We start from the raw sequence: 22,991 nt of genomic DNA on the forward strand, positions 1-22,991 counted from the left end.
GCTTAAAATAAACTCACACTCAATCTTGAATGTCTTAAAGAAAAATCAATCGAATCTTGACGTGGAGGGCCTCCGGGTGCACGGGTTTACCTTCTTGTTGACCCTAACTCTTTTTCTTGTTCGCATTCCTCAATCAATTTTATTTTTGTTGACACTTCAAAGTTGGAATAAACATTGTATCTTAAACATGAGTGCTTGCAAATTCTAGATCAGAAAACTTAAGCGTCATTTGGTAAAAGAACAAGCATGTGTTTTAGCCCAAGATCTTCCAAGTCTTCTCTCCCCTTGTCATCTTTCGAGGCCATCTTGGGTGCATAAGATTAAGATCCAAAATCTTGTCTTAGCTTTTTAGGAGGCCTGCTTGGGGATTTCATCACCCCTTGGGACGACCTTAACTCCAATGTTCCGGCGGAGTATAAGAATCGGGAGGTGAATCGAAAGACACCTCTCTTGAGATCAAGATTTTGTCACTCGGGCTAAGCCTCAAGGAACTTTATACCCTTGAGAAGTGAAAGAGGAGAAGTGGGTTACCACTCCTCTCGATTGTGTGACATCTTTTTGGTCTCATCTATGGATTTGGGCCTCACGTACCTTGCGTATATCGAGGACTCCCTAGCTATAACAAATTTCATCCTTGTAGAAAGCTTCCTAAGATGTTGGTGTGTTTGATGTGCTTGCTCCAAAATTTTGTCTACTTGTTTGTTCATAGATTTTGAATGAATGTTTGCCAACTTTGGTCAAAATCCCAAAAAAGCAAAAATCTCCCAGCTCAAGGCATACTTAGCGTAGTCACTGCCTCATCAAAAAATCATCCAAGCTCCCCCGCTGCAACCAAATCTATCTAGTTCCTTGCTTTAGAACAATACCAAATCCAAAGTCTCTCCAAATCATCCCGCCTAGCCAGCTAGCAACCCAGTCCAAAATCACACCCAAGCCTTTAGAGAGTTGTTGTCATTCTACTAGAATTTGCTATCTAATCAATCTGACCAATCCACCAGCCTCACCACGGTTATCCTTTTGACAGAGCTTTGTCTAGGGTAATCTAGCTTTGTCACCTGTTATCCCTCATCACCTTGAGCTAAAGGTTGGGATCCACAAGTGATCAATCTCGTGTCATGCTATTAGGATCATTATTTTATTCTTAGGTTGACACAATCTCCACCAATCCAGCACATAGGAAAGCAAAACTCTCACTTTTTGACAGCATGCCCTTGAAGTCTTCCATCCACAGGAAAGCCAAAAATCTCCAGCCAATCCTCTTTAGGTCTGTCATGCAACTTTGACTCTCCGTAGGAAATCTTTCATTAGCCAATCCAAAATCTGTGCTTAACCCAAATCCAACCATGAGCTTCCGTGTTCATCCATATGCAAGACCCCATCCCCATCAAACTCATCATCAAAGCATGAAGTACCAATCCTATCATGATGTGTTTGGTCACATTGTCCTTGCTCCTGCCACCTCCTATTCCAATGATGATGAAAATCTTGTTGACTATGACAGGTATATTGAAAGCCTTAGAAACATTCCCCCAAGCATCCCCCAAAATCCAAGAGTTATTCCAAACTATCTAGTCATGCCATCTGATATTCCAGCTTCCCCTCCATCACCCCATCAACCAAGCTTCCAATCTTCCACCCCCATCACACTAGCTATTCCTATCAATCCACCTCCACCTTTGACACATGAGTCTCCAAGGAATCTCCTAGAGGAAATATAAGAAAAGTTGCCTCCAACAATCGATAAGCCATGTCATCTAATCCAACCATGAGAAGTAGTCAATGATGAAGCTTCCCCATCTATAATATCACCTCCATCTCCCATAGCTATCATCCCCATACCATCCATCAAATTGCTTAAAATCCTTCCACTTCCCGCAAGCATCAAAATCCCACCACCTATCAAATCCTTCCAAATCCTATCCACATCGCCTCCAAGCATTTCCCAAATCTCTCGTAATGACCCTTATGCATCCATCTTCTACTCACTCATCTCCACTACTGAATCTCCCATCTATCCATCCGCTGCCTTTGAAGAATCCATCCCTTCACCTCCTATCGCACCATCCACTCCAAACCAATCCTATCAAGATCTTACCCAAAAGCATGTTGACATCCCCCAAAGCATAAATGAAAATATCATCGTACCATGTCTTCCATCCATAGTGCAGTCACCATCTCCTCCATCTCTAAAACTTCGAGCCATATCTCCTCCACTACAAGATATCTTGTCATCCCACCAGCTACATCAAGATCCTATCCTTCCATCTCCCCCGCTCCATGCTTCCATCTTACCACCTATCCAAGCTATTCCACCATCTATAATCTACCCTCTTGGTTCACTTACATTCATCCACAGTGGCCCTCTCCCAACAGAAGAATTAAGAACAGTATCTCCCCATTGCAATACACCTAATAAATCACTTCTACTATTTTCTGCAAGCAAAAAGTTTCCTCAGCTTGTTCAAATGCTCAATCGATGGCATTATCAAGGTCAAGGTTTAGGACCACAAGAGCAAAGAATCAGAGAGCCTATTATTGCACAAAAAAATCTAGGATTTCATGGTCTTGGATATGTATCCAAAGGCTCACCATCTAAAGGTGTTGGTACACCACACCCCCAAACCAAGCCTATCTCCAAGCCCACCATGACAGCCTCCCATCACTCCTTCAAGAAATCTTATTTCATCCCCCCTCCACCATCTTTGGAACCCAAAACAACCTACCATATCCCCCCTTCATCCGCTAAATTCATTTTGGGTCCCTATGTCCCAAAATCTACCATCCTCCATCCTCCTATCAGCCATCATAAAAATCCTATTCCATCCATTTCTATGCAAGATCAACAAAGGCACATATCAGGGCACATCATCCATCATCATCCCCCTACATGCTCTTTCATATCCTCTCCATCTCACAAAGCTTCTCCTAACCATCTTCCCAAAGCTTACCACAGCAATGTGAATGCCAACTTCAAAATGCATAAAGCTAAAAATTCACATCCTAGGCAATCATATGTCTATTCTAAAAGACATACTCCAAAAAGGAAAAATCCAATCAAAGAATGCAAAACAATGCAAAAGCCTATGAAAAGAAAATCCAAAACCATGTGGATCCCCAAGAAAAAAGTTGAAACCCAATGCATAATGGCATCCACCATTGCTAATCCCCCATCTAGTGACTCATGTACCCCATCTCCTAACTCCATCTTGGGTGCCTATATCCCCAAGCATGCTTCCACAAATCCTCCATCACACCATGTGCCAATGTTGCTCTTGCAAGCATCCCCATCTCATGCTCCTTTCCAGCATTTTCATACCTCCATCTCCTACCATCAATCCCATCTAATCCGATCTATTGCATAAATCACACATCCGGTGTACCAATAGCTAGCAACACAATTGAACATTCCAACAGCCAGTGAAAAATCCCAAAAAAGCCAAAATAGCTGAAGAAAGCCAAAATAATTCCAGCTAAGTCCAAAGTCAAAAAGTCAAAAATAAATAAATAAATAAATAAAGCGTCCACTGGTGAAAACTTGGCAATTCAAGCACCTTGGACAAGTACCATGATGAAAACTTGGCAAACAAGCGTCATGCGTAATCCCGCCATCCCCGGCTTAGCCTATCACCCTCATGCTTTTGGTCATATCTTGACATCCAACTCCATCTTCCAATCTATCCACCTATCCTCTATCCTCCAGCTTCCATCTCACACCATCCACTAATCTTATGTAGCTTTAGCAAATCATCTCAGCTATCATCCATCTCCCTAGCCCCTTTAGCTTTTTCCATCCTAGTTTCAATCCTATCACATCTATCATAAGACCTCCTTCCGCATGTTATCTTATGATTGGGGGCACTATATTCCTTGGAGATCTTGTCTTGTCCATCCTCCCTTGTCATTGGTATCTAGCTCTAGGCTATCCTCATGCAAACCCAATGTCATCTCTTTATATCCATCATAATCCTAGCTATCTACCATCCTATCCAGCCATCTCATCCTGCTCCTCTAGCTATCCTTGGTCACAAAATCTCTAATCATCATTGGATGCATCCTACCAAATCTATATCTTTTGCTATCACCCCACCCTTAGCTTTCGCATCTTGCACAACATCGAACCATCCCGCTATCCTATCATCCTGAGCTTTTGCCTGCTTGTAACTATCTTGGTCCGTTAGCTTGTACCATATCTTGATTAGCTCACTTGTAAATATCTTGGTCTATCAGATTGTACATCCTATTTAGCTTAGTACCATTGCATCTATACAGTTTTCATGTTAGTTTGTCCTTGATCAGCATCTTGCACACATCGCACAACCCTTGGTTAGCTATTCTAATGCATTCTTTAGCTAGATTTCCTGTCACCAAAGTGTTATATTTCTTAGTTCAGCTTTCCAAACACATCACTCATCCAAATACAATAGCTTAGGTTCTCTTCGATAGGTCCTTGCAGGATATAGCTTTCCTCATGTTTGATCTTGGTCCGTTAGTACCTCATCCTACCTATCTCGTTGGCAAACGGTTCTCTTTTGGATTTTCGCTTTCTTTTGATTTGGACTCTTCCCTGTTGGGTTTTGAAATATCTTTTCCAAGCAATCTTCTTGTTCCCTCCTCAAGGTTGTCATGATCTTCCATATCATGGTATACTACGAATGGGGCAATTAGAGTGTAAGGTCTTGATCATGTCTTTTGCTTGTTTTCTTTTCTGCTTGTGGGTTACCTAGTGTCGGTTCCACTCTGATTCTTTCGAGATTCATGTGTGATGCTGGGGCAATCCTTGTGAGTTTGTTTTAAGTCAATCCATCAGTCCTCTGGATAGTTGGTGAAAAGGCTTTGATGTTCTTGGTAACCTTGGCAATTAACCAATAGTCCTATAGAAAATCTAGTGCTCAACTACATGGTGGTAATTCTCTTTGAAGTATCCCCCCGCTCAAAAAGCTTCAATGGTTTTCCTTCATCTCCATTATCCCCCATCCATATCCGACATCCGTCTCTTCTACCCCAGCTTATGCATCAGTATCTCTTTGAATCACTCCTCACCCTTAGCTTTAGGGATCCACAATCCTAGTCTTAGGGATCCACCAATCCAAATCAATCCACCAAGCCTCATCTTTCGAGATCCACAATCCTAGTCTTAGGGATCTTCGAAACCCATCTTCCACCAATCTAACTCTTTGAAATCCTGTTGCATCAGCTTTATAATCCCTTCATCCATCTCCCTATCTTGGATTCCTTTTTATAATGCTCCACTCCTTCATCCTCTGCAATCCCTGAAGTCTTAAGCTTGCTTCCTCTTCCGCATCTGATTCTCCTTTATCATTCTCCCATAGTGAGAGTTTGAGCTAATTCAACCCCTTCTCTTTGCCAATCTGATTTTCCTTGCTCATCCGAGATTCTTGTACTTTTCAAGAAGCCATCGAGCCTCGCTTTCTCTCCCCGCTACCTTCTTGAGGGGGCATCTCATAGTCCATTCTCTCCTCTTCTGCTCTAGCCTTGGGCATCTTATTTTCTTATCTTTGATGCCATGCCACTTGCGGCATCACATCAAAGAGGGGAAAAATGTAGACACCTAAAAACCTCTAAAAAATAAAGTATTTTTATTTTCTGGAAAAGTCATGATGACATCATCATTAATTAATTAATTAATTAATTAATTTTTATGCCATTAAATCCCTTTATCTTAATTAAAAATATTTAATTAAGGAATCCCTCCCAAAAATGTTTAAATCTTATTTAAACATTATTTCCTTATTTATTAATTATTTAATTAATAAATTGACCAAAAAACCCAAAATAAATAAAAAATTTATTTTTTGCCCAAAACTTGGCCAATTTCCTTAAGACCACTAACCTCTTCCAAAATCTTCTAATCCTTCTGTAATTTTGATTAAAGGCTAATCCCATCATTTCCTACCCCTAATCCCAACTCAAAATATTTAATCAAGATTAAATATTAATCCTCATGTTTATTAAAAATATTTTAATAAATATCTCCTCAACCCAAACCCTTGAAATAAATAAAACTTTATTTATTTCATAAAATCTTATCCTAGGAAGTTCTAGACTCTTCTAGAAAGTCTTCATCCTCATCCAAAGTCTAGACTCTTCTAGAAGATGTCTTTAACCCTAATCCTAATCCCCTCCTAACCTTGTCACATTCCCTAAACATGGGTTAAGACTTGCTAACTCAAGCCAAAGTTAACAAATATCTCCTCCTTCACCCACCCTTATTAATTGCAATCCACTTGCCATCCACTTGCCTAGTCCTAAGCCATCTCTAACCCTTTCTCTAATCATTTTTACAACCCTAAGCAAGCTTAAAACCTCCCTAAACCCTCAAATTCAAATTTTATGGTATCTCTCACAAATATCTTCAACCACAAAATTTTATAAAGCCCACAAAGTCATAAATATTCTTACAAAGCACTTATGAAGGGTCTTTATGAAAATTTTATCCCTTGAGCCTCCTTTGTTGACTCATCCTTCCCCTTTCCTCCATCCTCTCATCATGTGACATATGTCACTCCTTGATTGGTTGTAAGGAAGCACAATCCATGTGCTCTCCTCTCATGCAATCTAAGCCCTCCATGAGCTTTTTCCCATCCTTGCATCTTAACCCTCAATCCCTCAAGCCTCTTGCTTATAAATTGGATCCTTCCCCTTTGCAAAATAACACAATCCATGAAGTAAAGTCATAATGCTATTTTGAGAAGCCATTTTACATCAAAACCATACACTCACACCCAAATTCCAACTCCATTTGAAGCCCTTTTTGAAGCATAAGCTTGAGCATACATCCTATCTATTTAGACAAAGCTACTCAACAAGAGAGCTTCTTATTGAGAGAGCCCATTAATGGCTCATATTCTCAATTGAGATCTCACCTTAGTCTATCTTGATGTTTATGAATTTTGTTTAGTTTGTAGAAGCTTTATTTAAATTTGGTTTCTATTACCATACTAACATTGCTCATTTACACTAATTAATTAAACAAACTTATTTAATTAAATGAGAAGCCATTCTTAATTAATTAAATGAAGTTATTTAATTAAAATAGAAAAGTGTCTCTAATTAATTAAAGATTATTTAATTAAATAGAAAAAGTAATTACGAAAGCATATCTCATTTTTTAAAATTAAATATCTCAACAAAATCTCTCTTCAGTTGAAAAAGGGAAATTTCCAATTCACTATTGATAAAAAATGAGTTAAATCAGTTAACTTCTTTTTCTAGTCAAATTGAATCAGTTAACTCCTTATTTTACTCAAATTAAATCTGTTAACTCCCTTTAATTTGGAAATCTTCCTTTATGACTGAATTTCACCTTTAATCCTGACCATTGATTGCAATCGATCTCATCCTTTTTTATGAATTCTAGGAAAGTTTATTTAAGAGACCCTCATCTCTTCGTTTTTAAAGTTTGAATGAGAATTTGCATCAAATTGTTGTTGGAATTCATACTCACATTTGCTCATATTCACATACACAAAGATTAAGTTTGACCAAAAGTTGATGAGATTTAATAACGGTTGACTTGATTTGACTAGTTTCGAAAAGAATTTTGAAATAATTAAACAAAATTATTTAATTAAACAGAGCACTTACTTCTAATTAATTAAACAAAGTTATTTAATTAAATGAGAAGCCATTTCTAATTAATTAAATGAAGTTATTTAATTAAATATGAAAAGTGTCTCTAATTAATTAAAACTTGCTTAATTAAATACAAAAAGTAATTATGAGAGCATATCTCATTTTATTAAATTAAATATCTAAACAAAATCTCTCTTCAGTTCAAAAAGAGAAATTTTCAGTTCACTATTGATAAAAAAATGAGTTAAATCAGTTAACTCCTTTTTCTACTCAAATTCAATCAATAAACTCCTTATTTTACTCAAATTAAATCTGTTCACTCCCTTTAATTTGGAAATCTCCCTTTATGACTGAACTTCACTTTTAATCCTGACTGTTGATTGAAATCGATCTCAACTGTTGATGAATTTCAGGAAAGTCTATTTAAGAGACCCGCATCTCTTCATTTTGAAAGGTTGAATGACAATTTGCATCCAATTGTTGTTGGAATTCATACTCACATTTGCTCATATCAACATATGCAAATATCAAGTTTGACCAAAAGTTGACCAAATTTAACCACGGTTGACTTGAGTTGACTAATTTTGAAAAGAATTTTGAAATAATTAAACGAAATTATTTAATTAAATGGAGTACTTTCTTCTAATTAATCAAATAAAGTTATTTAATTAAATGAGAAGCCATTTCTAATTAATTAAATGAAGTTATTTAATTAAATAAGAAAAGTGTCTCTAATTAATTAAAAATTACTTAATTAAATCGAAAAAGTAATTATGAGATCATATCTCATTTTATTAAATTAAATATCTCAACAAAATCTCTCTTTAGTTCAAAAAGGGAAATTTTGAGTTCACTATTGATAAAAAATGAGTTAAATTAGTTAACTCTGTTTTCTACTCAAATTGAATAAGTTAACTCCTTATTTTACTCAAATTAAATCTTTTAACTCCCTTTAATTTGGAAATCTCCCTTTATGACCGAACTTCACCTTTAATCCTGACCGTTGATTGAAATCGATCTCAACTGTTGATAAATTCTAGGAAAGTCTATTTAAGAGACTCTCATCTCTTCATTTTGAAAGGTTGAATGAGAATTTGCATCGAATTGTTGCTCGAATTCATACTCACATTTTCTCATATTCACATACGCAAAGATCAAATTTGACCAAAAATTGACCAGATTTAATCACGATTGACATGAGTTAACTAGTTTCGAAAAGAATTTTCAAATAATTAATTAAAGATTACTTAATTAAATAGAAAAAGTAATTATGAGAGCATATCTCATTTTATTAAAGTAAATATCTCAACAAAGTCTCTCTTTAGTTTAAAAAGAGAAATTTTCAGTTCACTATTGATAAAAAATGAGTTAAATCAATTAACTCCTTTTTCTACTCAAATTGAATCAGTTAACTCCTTATTTTATTCAAATTAAATCTGTTAACTCTTTTTAATTTAAAAATCTCCCTTTATGACTGAACTGCACCTTTAATCCTGACTGTTGATTGAAATCGATCTCAACCGTTGATGAATTTCAGGAAAGTCTATTTAAGAGACCCTCATCTCTTCATTTTGAAAGGTTGAATGAGAATTTGCATCGAATTGTTGCTGGAATTTATACTCACATTTGCTCATATTCACATACACAAAGATCAAATTTCACCAAAAGTTGACCAGATTTAACCATGGTTAACTTGAGTTGACTAGTTTCGAAAAGAATTTTGAAACAATTAAACGAAATTATTTAATTAAACAGAGTACTTACTTCTAATTAATTAAACAAAGTTATTTAATTAAATGAGAAGCCATTCCTAATTAATTAAATAAGAAAAGTGTTTCTAAGAAATTAGAGATTATTTAATTAAATATCAAATGTAATTATGAGAGCATATCTCAATTTATTAAATTAAATATCTCAACAAAATCTCTCTTCAATTCAAAAAGAGAAATTTCCATTTCACTATTGATAAAAAATGAGTTAAATTAGTTAACTCCTTTTTCTACTCAAATTGAATCAGTTAACTCCTTATTTTACTCAAATTAAATTTGTTAACTCCCTTTAATTTGGAAATCTCCCTTTATGACTGAACTTCACCTTTAATTCTGACCATTGATTGAAATCGATCTCAACCATTGATGAATTCTAGGAAAGACTATTTAGGAGACCCTCATCTCTTCATTTTGAAAGGTTGAGTGAGAATTTTCATCGAATTGTTGCTAGAATTCATACTCACATTTGCTCATATTCACATACGCAAAGATTAAGTTTGACCAAAAGTTGACCAAATTTAACCACAGTTGACTTGAGTTGACTAGTTTCGAAAAGAATTTTGAAATAATTAAACAAAATTATTTATTTAAATGGAGTACTTCTAATTAATTAAACAAATTTATTTAATTAAATGAGAAGCCATTCCTAATTAATTAAATGAAGTTATTTAATTAAATAAGAAAAGTGTCTCTAATTAATTAAAAAATATTTAATTAAATATAAAAAGTAAAGATGAGAATATATCTCATTTTATTAAATTAAATATCTCAACAAAATCTCTCTTCAATTCAAAAAGGAAAATTTCCAGTTCACTATTGATAAAAAATAAGGTAAATCAGTTAACTCCTTTTTCTACTCAAATTGAATTTGTTAACTCCTTATTTTACTCAAATTAAATCTGTTATATTTCTTTAATTTGGAAATATCCCTTTATGACTGAACTTCACCTTTAATTCAGACTGTTGATTGAAATCGATCTCAACCGTTGATGAATTGCAGGAAAGTCTATTTAAGAGACCTTCATCTCTTCATTTTGAAAGGTTGAATGAGAATTTGCATCGAATTGTTTCTGGAATTCATACTCACATTTGCTCATATTCACATATGAAAAGATCAAGTTTGACCAAAAGCTAACCAGATTTAACCACGGTTGACTTGAGTTGACTAGTTTCGAAAAGAATTTTGAAATGATTAAATAAAATTATTTAATTAAATGGAGTAATTACTTCTAATTAATTAAACAAAGTTATTTAATTAAATGAGAAGCCATTTCTAATTAATTAAATGAAGTTATTTAATTAAATAAGAAAAGTGTCTCTAATTAATTAAAGATTACTTAATGAAATAGAAACACTAATTACGAGAGCATATCTCATTTTATTAAATTACATATCTCAACAAAATCTCTCTTCAGTTCAAAAAGAAAAATTTCCAGTTCACTATTGATAAAAAATGAGTTAACTGAGTTAACTCCTTTTTCTACTCAAATCGAATCAGTTAACTCCTGATTTTACTCAAATTAAATCCATTAACTCCCTTTAATTTTGAAATCTCCCTTTATGGCTGAACTTCAGCTTTAATCCTAACCGTTGATTGAAATCGATCTCAACAGTTGATGAATTCTAGGAAAGTTTATTTAAGAGACTCTCATCTCTTCATTTGGAAAGGTTGAATGAGAATTTGCATCGAATTGTTGCTGGAATTCATACTCACATTTGCTCATATTCACATACGCAAAGATCAAGTTTGACCAAAAGTTGACCAGATTTAACCACGGTTGACCTGAGTTGACTAGTTTCGAAAAAAATTTTGAAACAATTAAACGAAGTTATTTAATTAAATGGAGTACTTATTTCTAATTAATTAAACAAAGTTATTTAATTAAATAAGAAAAGTGTCTCTAATTAATTAAAAATTACTTAATTAAATAGAAAAAGTAATTATGAGAGCATATCTCATTTTATTAAATTAAATATCTTAACAAAATCTCGCTTCAGTTCGATAAGGAAAATTTTCAATTCACTATTTATCAAAAATGAGTTAAATCAGTTAACTCCCGTTTCTACTCAAATTGAATCAGTTAACTCCTTATTTTACTCAAATTAAATCTTTTAACTCCCTTTAATTTGGAAATTTCACTTTATGACTGAACTTCACCTTTAATCTTGACCATTGATTGAAATCAATCTCAACCGTTGATGAATTCTGAGAAAGTCAATTTAAGATACCCTCATCTCTTCATTTTGAAAGGTTGAATGAGAATTTGCATCGAATTGTTGCTGGAATTCATAATGACATTTGCTCATATTCATATACGCAAATATCAAGTTTGACCAAAAGTTGACCAGATTTAACCAGAGCTGACTTGAGTTGACTAGTTTCAAAAAGAATTTTGAAATAATTAAACGAAATTATTTAATTAAATGGAGTACTTACTTCTAATTAATTAAAAAAATTTATTTAATTAAATGAGAAGCCATTTCTAATTAATTAAATGAAGTTATTTAATTAAGTAAAAAAAATGTGTCTAATTAATTAAAGATTACTTAATTAAATAGAAAAAGTAATTACGAGAGCATATCTCATTTTATTAAATTAAATATCTTAACAAAATCTCGCTTCAGTTCGATAAGGGAAATTTTCAATTCATTATTGATCAAAAATGAGTTAAATCATTTAACTCCTGATTCTACTCAAATTGAATCAGTTAACTCTTTATTTTACTCAAATTAAATCTTTTAACTCGCTTTAATTTTGAAATTTCCCTTTATGATTCAACTTCACCTTTAATCCTAACCATTGATTGAAATCGATCTCAACAGTTGATGAATTCCAAAAAAGTCTATTTAAAAGAACATCATCTCTTCATTTTGAAAGGTTGAATGTGAATTTGCATCGAATTGTTGCTAGAATTCATACTCAGATTTGCTCATATTCACATACGCAAAGATCAAGTTTGACCAAAAGTTGACCAGATTTAACCACGGCTGACTTGAGTTGACTAGTTTTGAAAAGAATTTTAAAATAAGTAAATAATTTTTTTTAATTAAATGGAGTACTTACTTCTAATTAATTAAACAAAGTTATTTAATTAAATGAGAAGTCATTCCTAATTAATTAAATGAAGTTATTTAATTAAATAAGAAAATTGTCTCTAATTAATTAAAGATTATTTAATTAAATAGAAAAAGTAATTATGAGAGCATATCTCATTTATAAAATTAAATATCTCAACAAAATCTCTGTTCAGTTCAAAAAGGGAAATTTCTAGTTCACTATTGATCAAAAATGAGTTAAATCAGTTAACTCTTTTTTCTACTCAAATTGAATCAGTTAACTCCTTATTTTACTCAAATTAAATCTGTTAACTCCCTTTAATTTGAAAATCTCTCTTTATGACTGAGCTTCAACTTTGATCCTGGCCGTTGATTGAAATCGATCTCAACCATTGATGAATTCCAGGAAAGTCTATTTAAGAGACCCTCATCTCTTCATTTTGAAAGGTTGAATGAGAATTTTCATCGAATTGTTGCTTGAATTCATACTCACATTTGCTCATATTCACATACGCAAAAATCAAGTTTGACCAAAAATTGACCAGATTTAACCACAGTTGACTTGAGTTGACTAGTTTCGAAAAGAATTTTGATATAATTAAACAAAATTATTTAATTAAATGGAGTACATACTTTTAATTAATTAAACAAAGTTATTTAATTAAATGAGAAGCCATTCCTAATTAATTAAAATGAAGTTATTTAATTAAATAAGAAAAGTGTCTCTAATTAATTAAAGATTATTTAATTAAATAGAAAAAGTAATTATGAGAGCATATCTCATTTTATTAAACTAAATATCTCAACAAAATCTCTCTTCAGTTCAAAAAGGGAAATTTTTAGTTCATAATTGATAAAAAATGAGTTAAATGAGTTAACTCATTTTTCTACTCAAATTGAATCAATTATCTCCTTATTTTACTCAAATTAAATCTGTTAACTCCCTTTAATTTGGAAATCTTCCTTTATGACTGAACTTCACCTTTAATCCTAACCGTTGATTGAAATTGATCTCAACCATTGATGAATTCTAAGAAAGTCTATTTAAGAGACCCTCATCTCTTTATTTTGAAAGGTTGAATGAGAATTTGCATCAAATTATTGCTGGAATTCATACTCACATTTGCCCATATTCACATACGCAAATATCATATTTGACCAAAAGTTGACCAGATTTAACCACAGTTGACTTGAGTTGACTAGTTTCGAAAAGAATTTTGAAATAATTAAACAAAATTATTTAATTAAATGGAATACTTACTTCTAATTACTTAAACAAAGTTATTTAATTAAATGAGAAGCCATTCCTAATTAATTAATGAAGTTATTTAATAAAATAAGAAAAGTGTCTCTAATTAATTAATGATTACTTAATTAAATAGAAAAAGTAATTATGAGAGCATATCTCATTTTATTAAATTAAATATCTTAGCAAAATCTCTCTTCAGTTCAAAAAGAAAAATTTCCAGTTCACTATTGATAAAAAATAAGTTGAATCAGTTAACTCTTTTTCTACTCAAATTCAATCATTTAACTCCTTATTTTACTAAAATTAAATTTGTTAAGTCCCTTTAATTTGAAAATCTCCCCTTATGACTGAACTTCACCTTTAATCCTTACCGTTGATTTAAATGGATCTCAATCGATGATGAATTCCAGGAAAGTCTATTTAAGAGACCCTCATCTCTTCATTTTGAAAGGTTGAATGAGAATTTGCATCGAATTGTTGTTGGAATTTATACTCACATTTGCTCATATTCACATACGCAAAAATCAAGTATGACCAAAAGTTGACCAGATTTAACCACGGTTGACTTGAGTTGACTAGTTTCGAAAAGAATTTTGAAATAATTAAACTAAATTATTTAATTAAATGGAGTACTTACTTCTAATTAATTAAACAAAGTTATTTAATTAAATGACAAACCATTCCTAATTAATTAAATTGTAGTGCCTACCCTCGTTCACATCTTCTCTGGACATATTATTGCTATTGTTATCAGACTTTGATGGACTAGTTTATGTCGATGGATTAGTGGTATTGTTTTTACACTATCAGACATTATATTATGGATTCAGTTATCATGTGATGAGATCATTTAGACTTCACATTTCATGTATGTATGATGAACACTATATTGTTTTCAGTTATTGTTGATGATTAGTTAGATGGTTGATTATCTTATGTTCTTTATTATGGATACTTACCCCATACTTTCATGTGTATGGTGTGCGTGTTTTCTTATTGTATGGCATTTCTGATGTGGTTAAGGAAGGGAGTTGTAGTCACCTGCTTAGTCGGGATCTACATGATGCACCACTTCCTGGCATTGCTTGTTTAGCTTAGCACTATATATTTTGTATGTACATGCATGGCTTTTCTGTAGGTTGCAGGTACCGGGTATCGACTTCCCTGAATTGCTAGGATGAGCGTACCCTATTATACTATCTCAATGATAAGAGAGGGGAGATAAATTCTCAAGTCCAAATCCCAAAACCTAAAATCATTTGTCCTAGTGAGTTAGGACAAGCATCTGAGTTGAGTACCCATTGAATGTGTCGGATGACATATTTTGTAATTTTTAATCTTTTAGACTAATTTGGTATGAATTGTTCTATGATGGGTTTTCATATTTTATCATGAAGGTCCATGGTGAATTTTCTATTAACTAAGTTTTAATAAATAGATTTAATTAACAAATTAATTATTTGAGAGATTAAATATCATGATTTTGATATTTTGATTATTAATTAAAGGAGACTTAATTAAGAGAAAAGAATTAAATTAAAAGAAAATTAGAAATTAAAATAAATAATAAATTATAAAATATTAATTAATTAATAAACAAATATTAATAATAAAAGTTATAAAAAATTAAAATAAAAGTTATGAAGATTAAAGTGGGAGTTATAAATATTTAAATAGAAATTAATTTAAAAGTTATTGGAGTTATAAGTTTGCATGGGAAATAATGTAGTTCCCTATTTTTCATGTGTCAACAACAAGGGGGTTAGTGCATCAATTAAGCACATGGTGTCTACAACCTTAGGGCTTATCTAAAAGGCTGGAAATAGGTCCATGCTTAGTTGGCGATATCTTCCAGCTGATTCTAGAAGCATTCTAAGGTTATCCAAAAGCTCTTTATATTCGGGCATTCCTTAATAGCTTGGGGATAGAGGGGACATAGCATGGATAGTATGGTTAGCGTGGAGAATAGTTGAGACATTGGAGGATTCGGGAAAATTCTAAAGAAGGGAAGCTTGCTCTGCGGGTTTTCTGAGGATAAGCGAGTTTAGCATCAGAATCTGGGTAGATTCTTGTGATTTCATTATGATACTTCTTGATGGGGGGCCACACCACCCATACCAACTCACAACCAAAAATGCAACAATATGGAGCTAGAGAGAGATGACAAAAAAAATGCTTCATAAAGCATCCATTAATACTTGAAATCCACTAGAAGAGATAACATTTGAAGAGCTTACAATTCAAGAACTTCTATTTCTCAAACTTCCTTTAGAAGAGCTTCCATTCCTTGAACTTCCATTAGAAGAGCTTCCATTTCTTGAACTTGATTACAAACGATTATAAGCCTTTCTTAAATAGGCACTTCTAACCCAAGGCATTACAAACACAAGCAATGTGGGATAAAAGGTAAATACAAGTACCTTTAAATAAATATTAAATTCCCACCCAAATACAACTAAGCACCCAACAAATATTAAATGCATGATTTAAGGAACTTGCCACCTACACACCTCGATTAATGGAATGACAACTATTTTTATTATTTTCTATTTATGCCACCCATGCACCTTGAAAATAGAGATTCCTCTTTTCTCCACTTTCCCTTATTTTATTTTTAAATTATTTTTCCTTCTATTTTCGTTACTTTCTCTCTCCTCCACAATTTTATTTTTATTTTTTATTTTTTTTTCCCTTTTTTTTTTCCCTCTCTTTTTTTTTTTTTTTTCTAATAATTTAATTTTCCCATGTAAGATGCTCGTGCATCAGACTCCTTTGGTAGATAGAAAAGTGTGTCCCACACTTTGATGCCAAAAGAATGATATACCACCATCTTCATCTTCACCACAAGCTACGACCTCAATAGGGACAAGAAAAACCAACATGCAAATCTTCCACATTTTTTTTTTTTTTGCTGATGCATGATGCTCCTGCATTTGACTCCCATGGTAGGAAAAATTTTGTGAATATAGATTCACAAAATGAAGTAGGCACTGTTGACATTTTTTTTTTTTCTCTTCCTCCAACACATAGCTAGAACAAGTATCCGATGCCAATATATTTCCTTCTTTCTTCTTTTCCAACACTTGGCTGGAACAAGTGTTTGTTGTTGAAATCTCGCATCTGCAATGAACTCTATCCAAGTATAACCTGTAATAAACCCAACAACACCATACCAATCTTCCTTTGCATACCACACATGACTAATAAGATCCTCATGCAAACCATCATCAATATCTTTTAAACTCATATCAAAGACAACATCCCATGATTCATAAGAATTTACCTATTTGACATCTTCATCTTTGCTTGCCTCTTTTATGTCATTAAAAATGCACGTAACTACTCCACTTGTTTGATCTCCAACTAAGGCACTATACTCTTCCTCCATTGCTGCAATCTTCAAATCATCTTTCTCTATTTTAAGTTCATAAATCTTTCCATCTTTATGCTCTTCCTCTTCTCGTTCATCTTCTTCAACTTTAGGTTCACAAATAATTTCCTCTTCATCCGCTTGCTCTTCCACTAGATCGTCTTCCTTTTCCACATCCAAGGAATTATCAACATTTCTTTTCTGGTGACATGCTCTTCGTTTCCACAACTCAGCTTCTAATTCATTCACTTGCTTCTACAAATCAACTAGCAATGATTGTTGATTTCTTGCTCTAAATTTCTCAAGTCGAGGAATCTTTAGAATCCATCCAATCACAAAAGTCATCTTCTTCTTTCTCTTCTCCATAATCAAGTCTTCAGAAGACAAATCTTGTCCAAAACAAGAACCTCGTGCAAACTGCCTCACAGTCGGCACTCTGTCTACACAATCAAGAACTTCTTCACAAACTTCACCCAACTCAAGGTCCTGGTGCAAACTGCCTCACATTCGGAGATCTGTCCGCACGCTCAGGAACTCTCGCTCTGATACCACTTGATGGGGGGCCACACCACCCGTACCAACTCACAACCAAAAATGCAACAATATGGAGCTAGAGAGAGATGACAAAAAAAATGTTTCATAAAGCATCCATTAATACTTGAAATCCACTAGAAGAGATTACATTTGAAGAGCTTACAATTCAAGAACTTCTATTTCTCCAACTTCCTTTAGAAGAGCTTCCATTCCTTGAACTTCCATTAGAAGAGCTTCCATTTCTTGAACTTGATTACAAACGATTATAAGCCTTGCTTAAATAGGCACTTCTAACCCAAGGCATTACAAACACAAGCAATGTGGGATAAAAGGTAAATACAACTACCTTTAAATAAATATTAAATTCCCACCCAAATACAACTAAGCACCCAACAAATATTAAATGCATGATTTAAGGAACTTGCCACCTACACACCTCGATTAATGGAATGACAACTATTTTTATTATTTTCTATTTATGCCACCCATGCACCTTGAAAATAGAGATTCCTCTTTTCTCTACTTTCCCTTATTTTATTTTTAAATTATTTTTCCTTCTATTTTCGTCACTTTCTCTCTCCTCCACAATTTTATTTTTATTTTTTATTTTTTTTCCCTCTCTTTTTGGGATTTGTTATATCACCTGAAGGTCTCAAAATGGATCCAGAGAAGGTAAAAGCCATCTTGGAATGGCCTACTCCAAGGTCTGCTACTGAGGTAAGATCATTTCATGGTCTGGTTAGTTTTTACAGGAAGTTTATTAAGAATTTTAGTGGCATATGTGCACCTCTAACTGACACAATAAGAGGGGATAGAAAAGAGTTCAAATGGACTGCAGCAGCTGCGAGAAGTTTTGAATTGCTGAAGAAGAAGGTGACTGAACAGCCTGTGTTGGCACTTCCAGATTTCAGAAAAGTATTCTAGGTGGATTGTGATGCCAGTGGTAGTGCTATTGGGGCTGTATTAAGCCAAGAAGGTAAGCCTATTGCATATTTTAGTGAAAAATTGAATGATGCAAAGAAGAAGTATTCTGTTTATGATCAAGAGTGCATCACTTCTGCATCTTGCTTTCCCCTGTCTTCTTCGTATTTTCCATATGTCTTCATTGTGCATTTTCAATTTGGGGCAATTAAGTTTTATTTAAGGATTCTATATGTTTAGATCTGAAAATAATTTCATGGACAAAACCATTAGAATTAGTCATCAGAGAAATTCTTAAAAGAACAAGTTCATAGAGAGGTTCTGAAAATGAAAGCTTGTAATTTTAAAAACAATCTGAGATTCTGTATATTATATATATAAATATACATATATATATATATGTATATATATATATATATATATGTATATATATATATATATATATATATATATATATACATACATAAACCTTGTTATATATATATATACATACATATATATATATATAATATGTATTTATATAATTGCACCCTTATTATGGCGGAATCGCAACTTATTAAATCGCGCTGCAATTGTTTGATTTAATAAAAACTAATGCATGTTGGGTGGGGGCGGAATTCGCACCCCGTACTCGTGTATTTAAGTGGTGCGCGGTACCTGTTGCGCAGTGTACTCACGACTGCAATGGTCGCAGGGTACCCGTGGCAATACTCACCATAGTGACAGCCGATGGCATAATCGATTCGGCTTTGTCCTATGAAAACTTTGTTAATCAATTTCCTTTATGAATCAAAATTAATAAAATTCGGTTCTATTTTTTATAAAATGCCAAAAAAATAATAAATATTATATTATATATGTACGTATGTATATGTTTAAATATAAATAAATAAATAAATAAATAAATATATATATATATATATATGTATGTATATATATGTAATATATATATTAAAAGATTTAAAGTTGTTAATAAAAGATTTATAAATCCATCTCTTTTTAATGATGAATTGTTTTGTAATTTTATAGTTTTAACTATTATGAATTAATAGTTTAAGATTATAAGATATATGAAGCATATGAAAGTTAAGTTAGTGGAAACATTTTTTAAATGTTATGATTGGAAACTGAAGTTTAGAGGAAATTTTTAATCCATCCAGAAATTAATACATGGAAAAACGTAGGAAAATGTTCTTTCTCTAAACTTGGGATACAAAAAAAAATGAGATTTTGCATATGAATTCAAATTTGAAAACTAGCAAAACCGGAACATGTCTTTACTTTGTGTATTCATTATGCTAATGTTTTGGGTTTTGGGTTGACTAGTGTTGACCGGTATAGGACGTCTACCAGAGGCTTGGGGGTTATGTGAATGTGATGTCTTGATGATGTTTTAATTCGATCTTTATAAACCCAACCATAATTATGTGATGGAATGCTCTATGAATTGGTTGTGAATACTGATTATTATAGTTGAGATTTCTTATGTCTAGAACCCTTGACTTAACCATTATTTTGGTCATCGATCAGTTATCCTTGGATATATTCTAGTCGCCATGATGGGACTAATATGTGGATTTATTATTGATGATGTCATGATGTGACATGTTTTGACTCAACCATTTTGGAGTCTTCGATCAGTATGATTTTGAGATATATTTTGGTTATTGAGAACCAATGGATATTTTGATTATCAGTGATACTTCAGTTGCTAATAGAGAGCTGTTGTGTTCATGATTTTGTATGGATGTTGCTCATGGTGATTTGATGCTTTTATGCATATTTAATGATTTTTAATCAAGGATATTTGTTGATCCTTATTATGGTGATTTTGTGGACTTTATTTATGTTTATGATACCATGAGCATTAGGGTAGGATATCTGCATGTAGTGTCAAGAAGTGGCTTGCAATGGGGGTCGGGGCCCTAAGAGGCTGCCAGGGTAACTCATTGTAAGTTGGTTAATAAGTGATAACATTCACACACTTAATACTAACTGAATGAACCTAAAAAGATAAGAGTTTTGGTTCTCGCCCATGCCTTGAGTGCTTGTATAGGCTAGGATGGGAGTAGAGAGAACGCATGGTTGTGACCTTGCATTCCATAGTATGCCTTGTCAGTATGAAAGGATACTAGTGGCCGCATGAGATCTGTATGGACCCGTGGAGTTTAGCTAACTGCCAGGGTAACTTGTACGAGATAAATGCGATGACACTTTCCCGCTTGCATAGTAGGTTCCTACATGTCATTGTGTGCCTTTGGAAAGTAGATGTCTGTTTTGTGATTGGAACCTCTGAGTTAGTATACTTTTAGGATTCCTAAACTTTAGAGTCGTGTGCTATGTGGTTTTGATAACTTGTTTGGGACTTGAGATTATCTCCTTAGCACGGTGGGAGTGGACCACTTAGGTACCACGTGGTCGGGTGGTAGTGTATTTTTCACTCTTATCATTTGAGATTCATTGAGACTTTGTGGTTAATGCATCCTTCGTGATGGTGGATATGTATCCTTTCATTGATGATTAGCATATGTTAGATGATGATATCTTATGCTTTACTTTTTATGTTAGTAGGATGTTTAGGAGTGACATTCCTACTATGATAATACCGATGATCTCTTCGGTGCTTGGAATGTTATGCACGGAGGGATGGCTAGGATCCACGATGGTCTAATGATGCTATTAACAGTTGGGAGGAATCATGCACTTAGTTTAATTATTTGATCTTTTTGATAGATGTAAATGGCTTTTATGATGATGTATCATGAGTATCATGGGATTATCTTTACTTTGATGTATCATGGATTGAAATAGGATGATGTACCTTATTCTACATGTGTATATTCTTTTAACCCTTCATACCCTGTGACATGTACAGTGGATGAATGAGCAGTTCGATATGTAATAATTGAACATTGGACTTATCATATTATTTCATGTGGATGTTGTACTAGATGGATTCATGTAAGCAATTCACGTTAAGGGGATCTTAAAAAATGTAATCTATTGTATATGTTAAGTTTACTCTTTAGATGGACATTGCTATTGCTTCCGTTATTGTGCATAAGTTACATGTGGTAGTTACTTTTAAAAAAAAAACATGCTACCAAAATTAGTGAAATACTAGGTTAATTCTTTGGATCCCTTGATGGGGCATTACATAAATGAAGTTATTTAATTAAATAAGAAAAGTGTCTCTAATTAATTAAATATAAAAAGTAATTATGAGAGCATATCTCATTTTATTAAATTAAATATCTCAACAAAATCTCTCTTCAGTTCAAAAAGGGAAATTTTCAATTCACTATTGATCAAAAATGAGCTAAATCAGTTAACTCCTTTTTCTACTCAAATTGAATCAGTTAATTTCTTATTTGACTCAAATTAAATTTGTTAACTCCCTTTAATTTGAAAATCACCCTTTATGATTGAACTTCACCTTTAATCCTGACCGTTCATTGAAATCGATCTCAACCATTGATGAATTCCGAGAAAGTCTATGTAAGAGACCCTCATCTCTTCATTTTGAAAGGTTGAATGAGAATTTGCATTGAATTGTTGCTGGAATTCATACTCACATTTGCTCATATTCACATACGCAAAGATCAAGTTTGACAAAAAGTTGACCAGATTTAACCACGGTTGACTTGAGTTGAATAGTTTCGAAAAGAATTTTGAAATAATTAGACAAAATTATTTAATTAAATGGAGTACTTACTTCTAATTAATTAAAAAAAGTTATTTAATTAAATGAGAAGCCATTTCTAATTAATTAAATGAAGTTATTTAATTAAATAAGAAAAGTGTCTAATTAATTAAAGATTATTTAATTAAATAGAAAAAGTAATTATGAGAGCATATCTCATTTTATTAAATTAAATATCTCAACAATATCTCTCTTCGGTTCAAAAAGGGAAATTTCCAATTCACTATTTATAAAAAATGAGTTAAATCAATTAACTCCTTTTTCTACTCAAATTGAATCAGTTAACTCCTTATTTTACTCAAATTATATCTGTTAACTCCCTTTGATTTAGAAATCTCTCTTTATTACTGAACTTCACCTTTAATCCTGACCGTTGATTGAAATCGATCTCAACCGTTGATGAATTCCAGGAAAGTCTATTTAAGAGACCTTCATCTCTTCGTTTTGAAAGCTTGAATGAGAATTTGCATTGAATTGTTAATGGAATTCATACTTACATTTGCTCATATTCACATATGCAAAGATCAAGTTTGACCAAAAGTTGACCAAATTTAACCACGGTTGACTTGAGTTGACTAGTTTCAAAAAGCATTTTGAAATAATTAAATGAAATTATTTAATTAAATGGAGTACTTACTTCTAATTAATTGAACAAAGTTATTTAATTAAATGAGAAGCCATTCCTAATTAATTAAATGAAGTTATTTAATTAAATAAGAAAAGTGTCCCTAATTAATTAAATATTATTTAATTAAATAGAAAAAGTAATGATGTGAGCATATCTCATTTTATTAA

The sequence above is a fragment of the Cupressus sempervirens genome, chromosome 9 (assembly GCF_028749045.1).
Source record: "Cupressus sempervirens isolate cs-2001-9-10 chromosome 9, ASM2874904v1, whole genome shotgun sequence".
Classification (NCBI taxonomy): domain Eukaryota; kingdom Viridiplantae; phylum Streptophyta; class Pinopsida; order Cupressales; family Cupressaceae; genus Cupressus; species Cupressus sempervirens.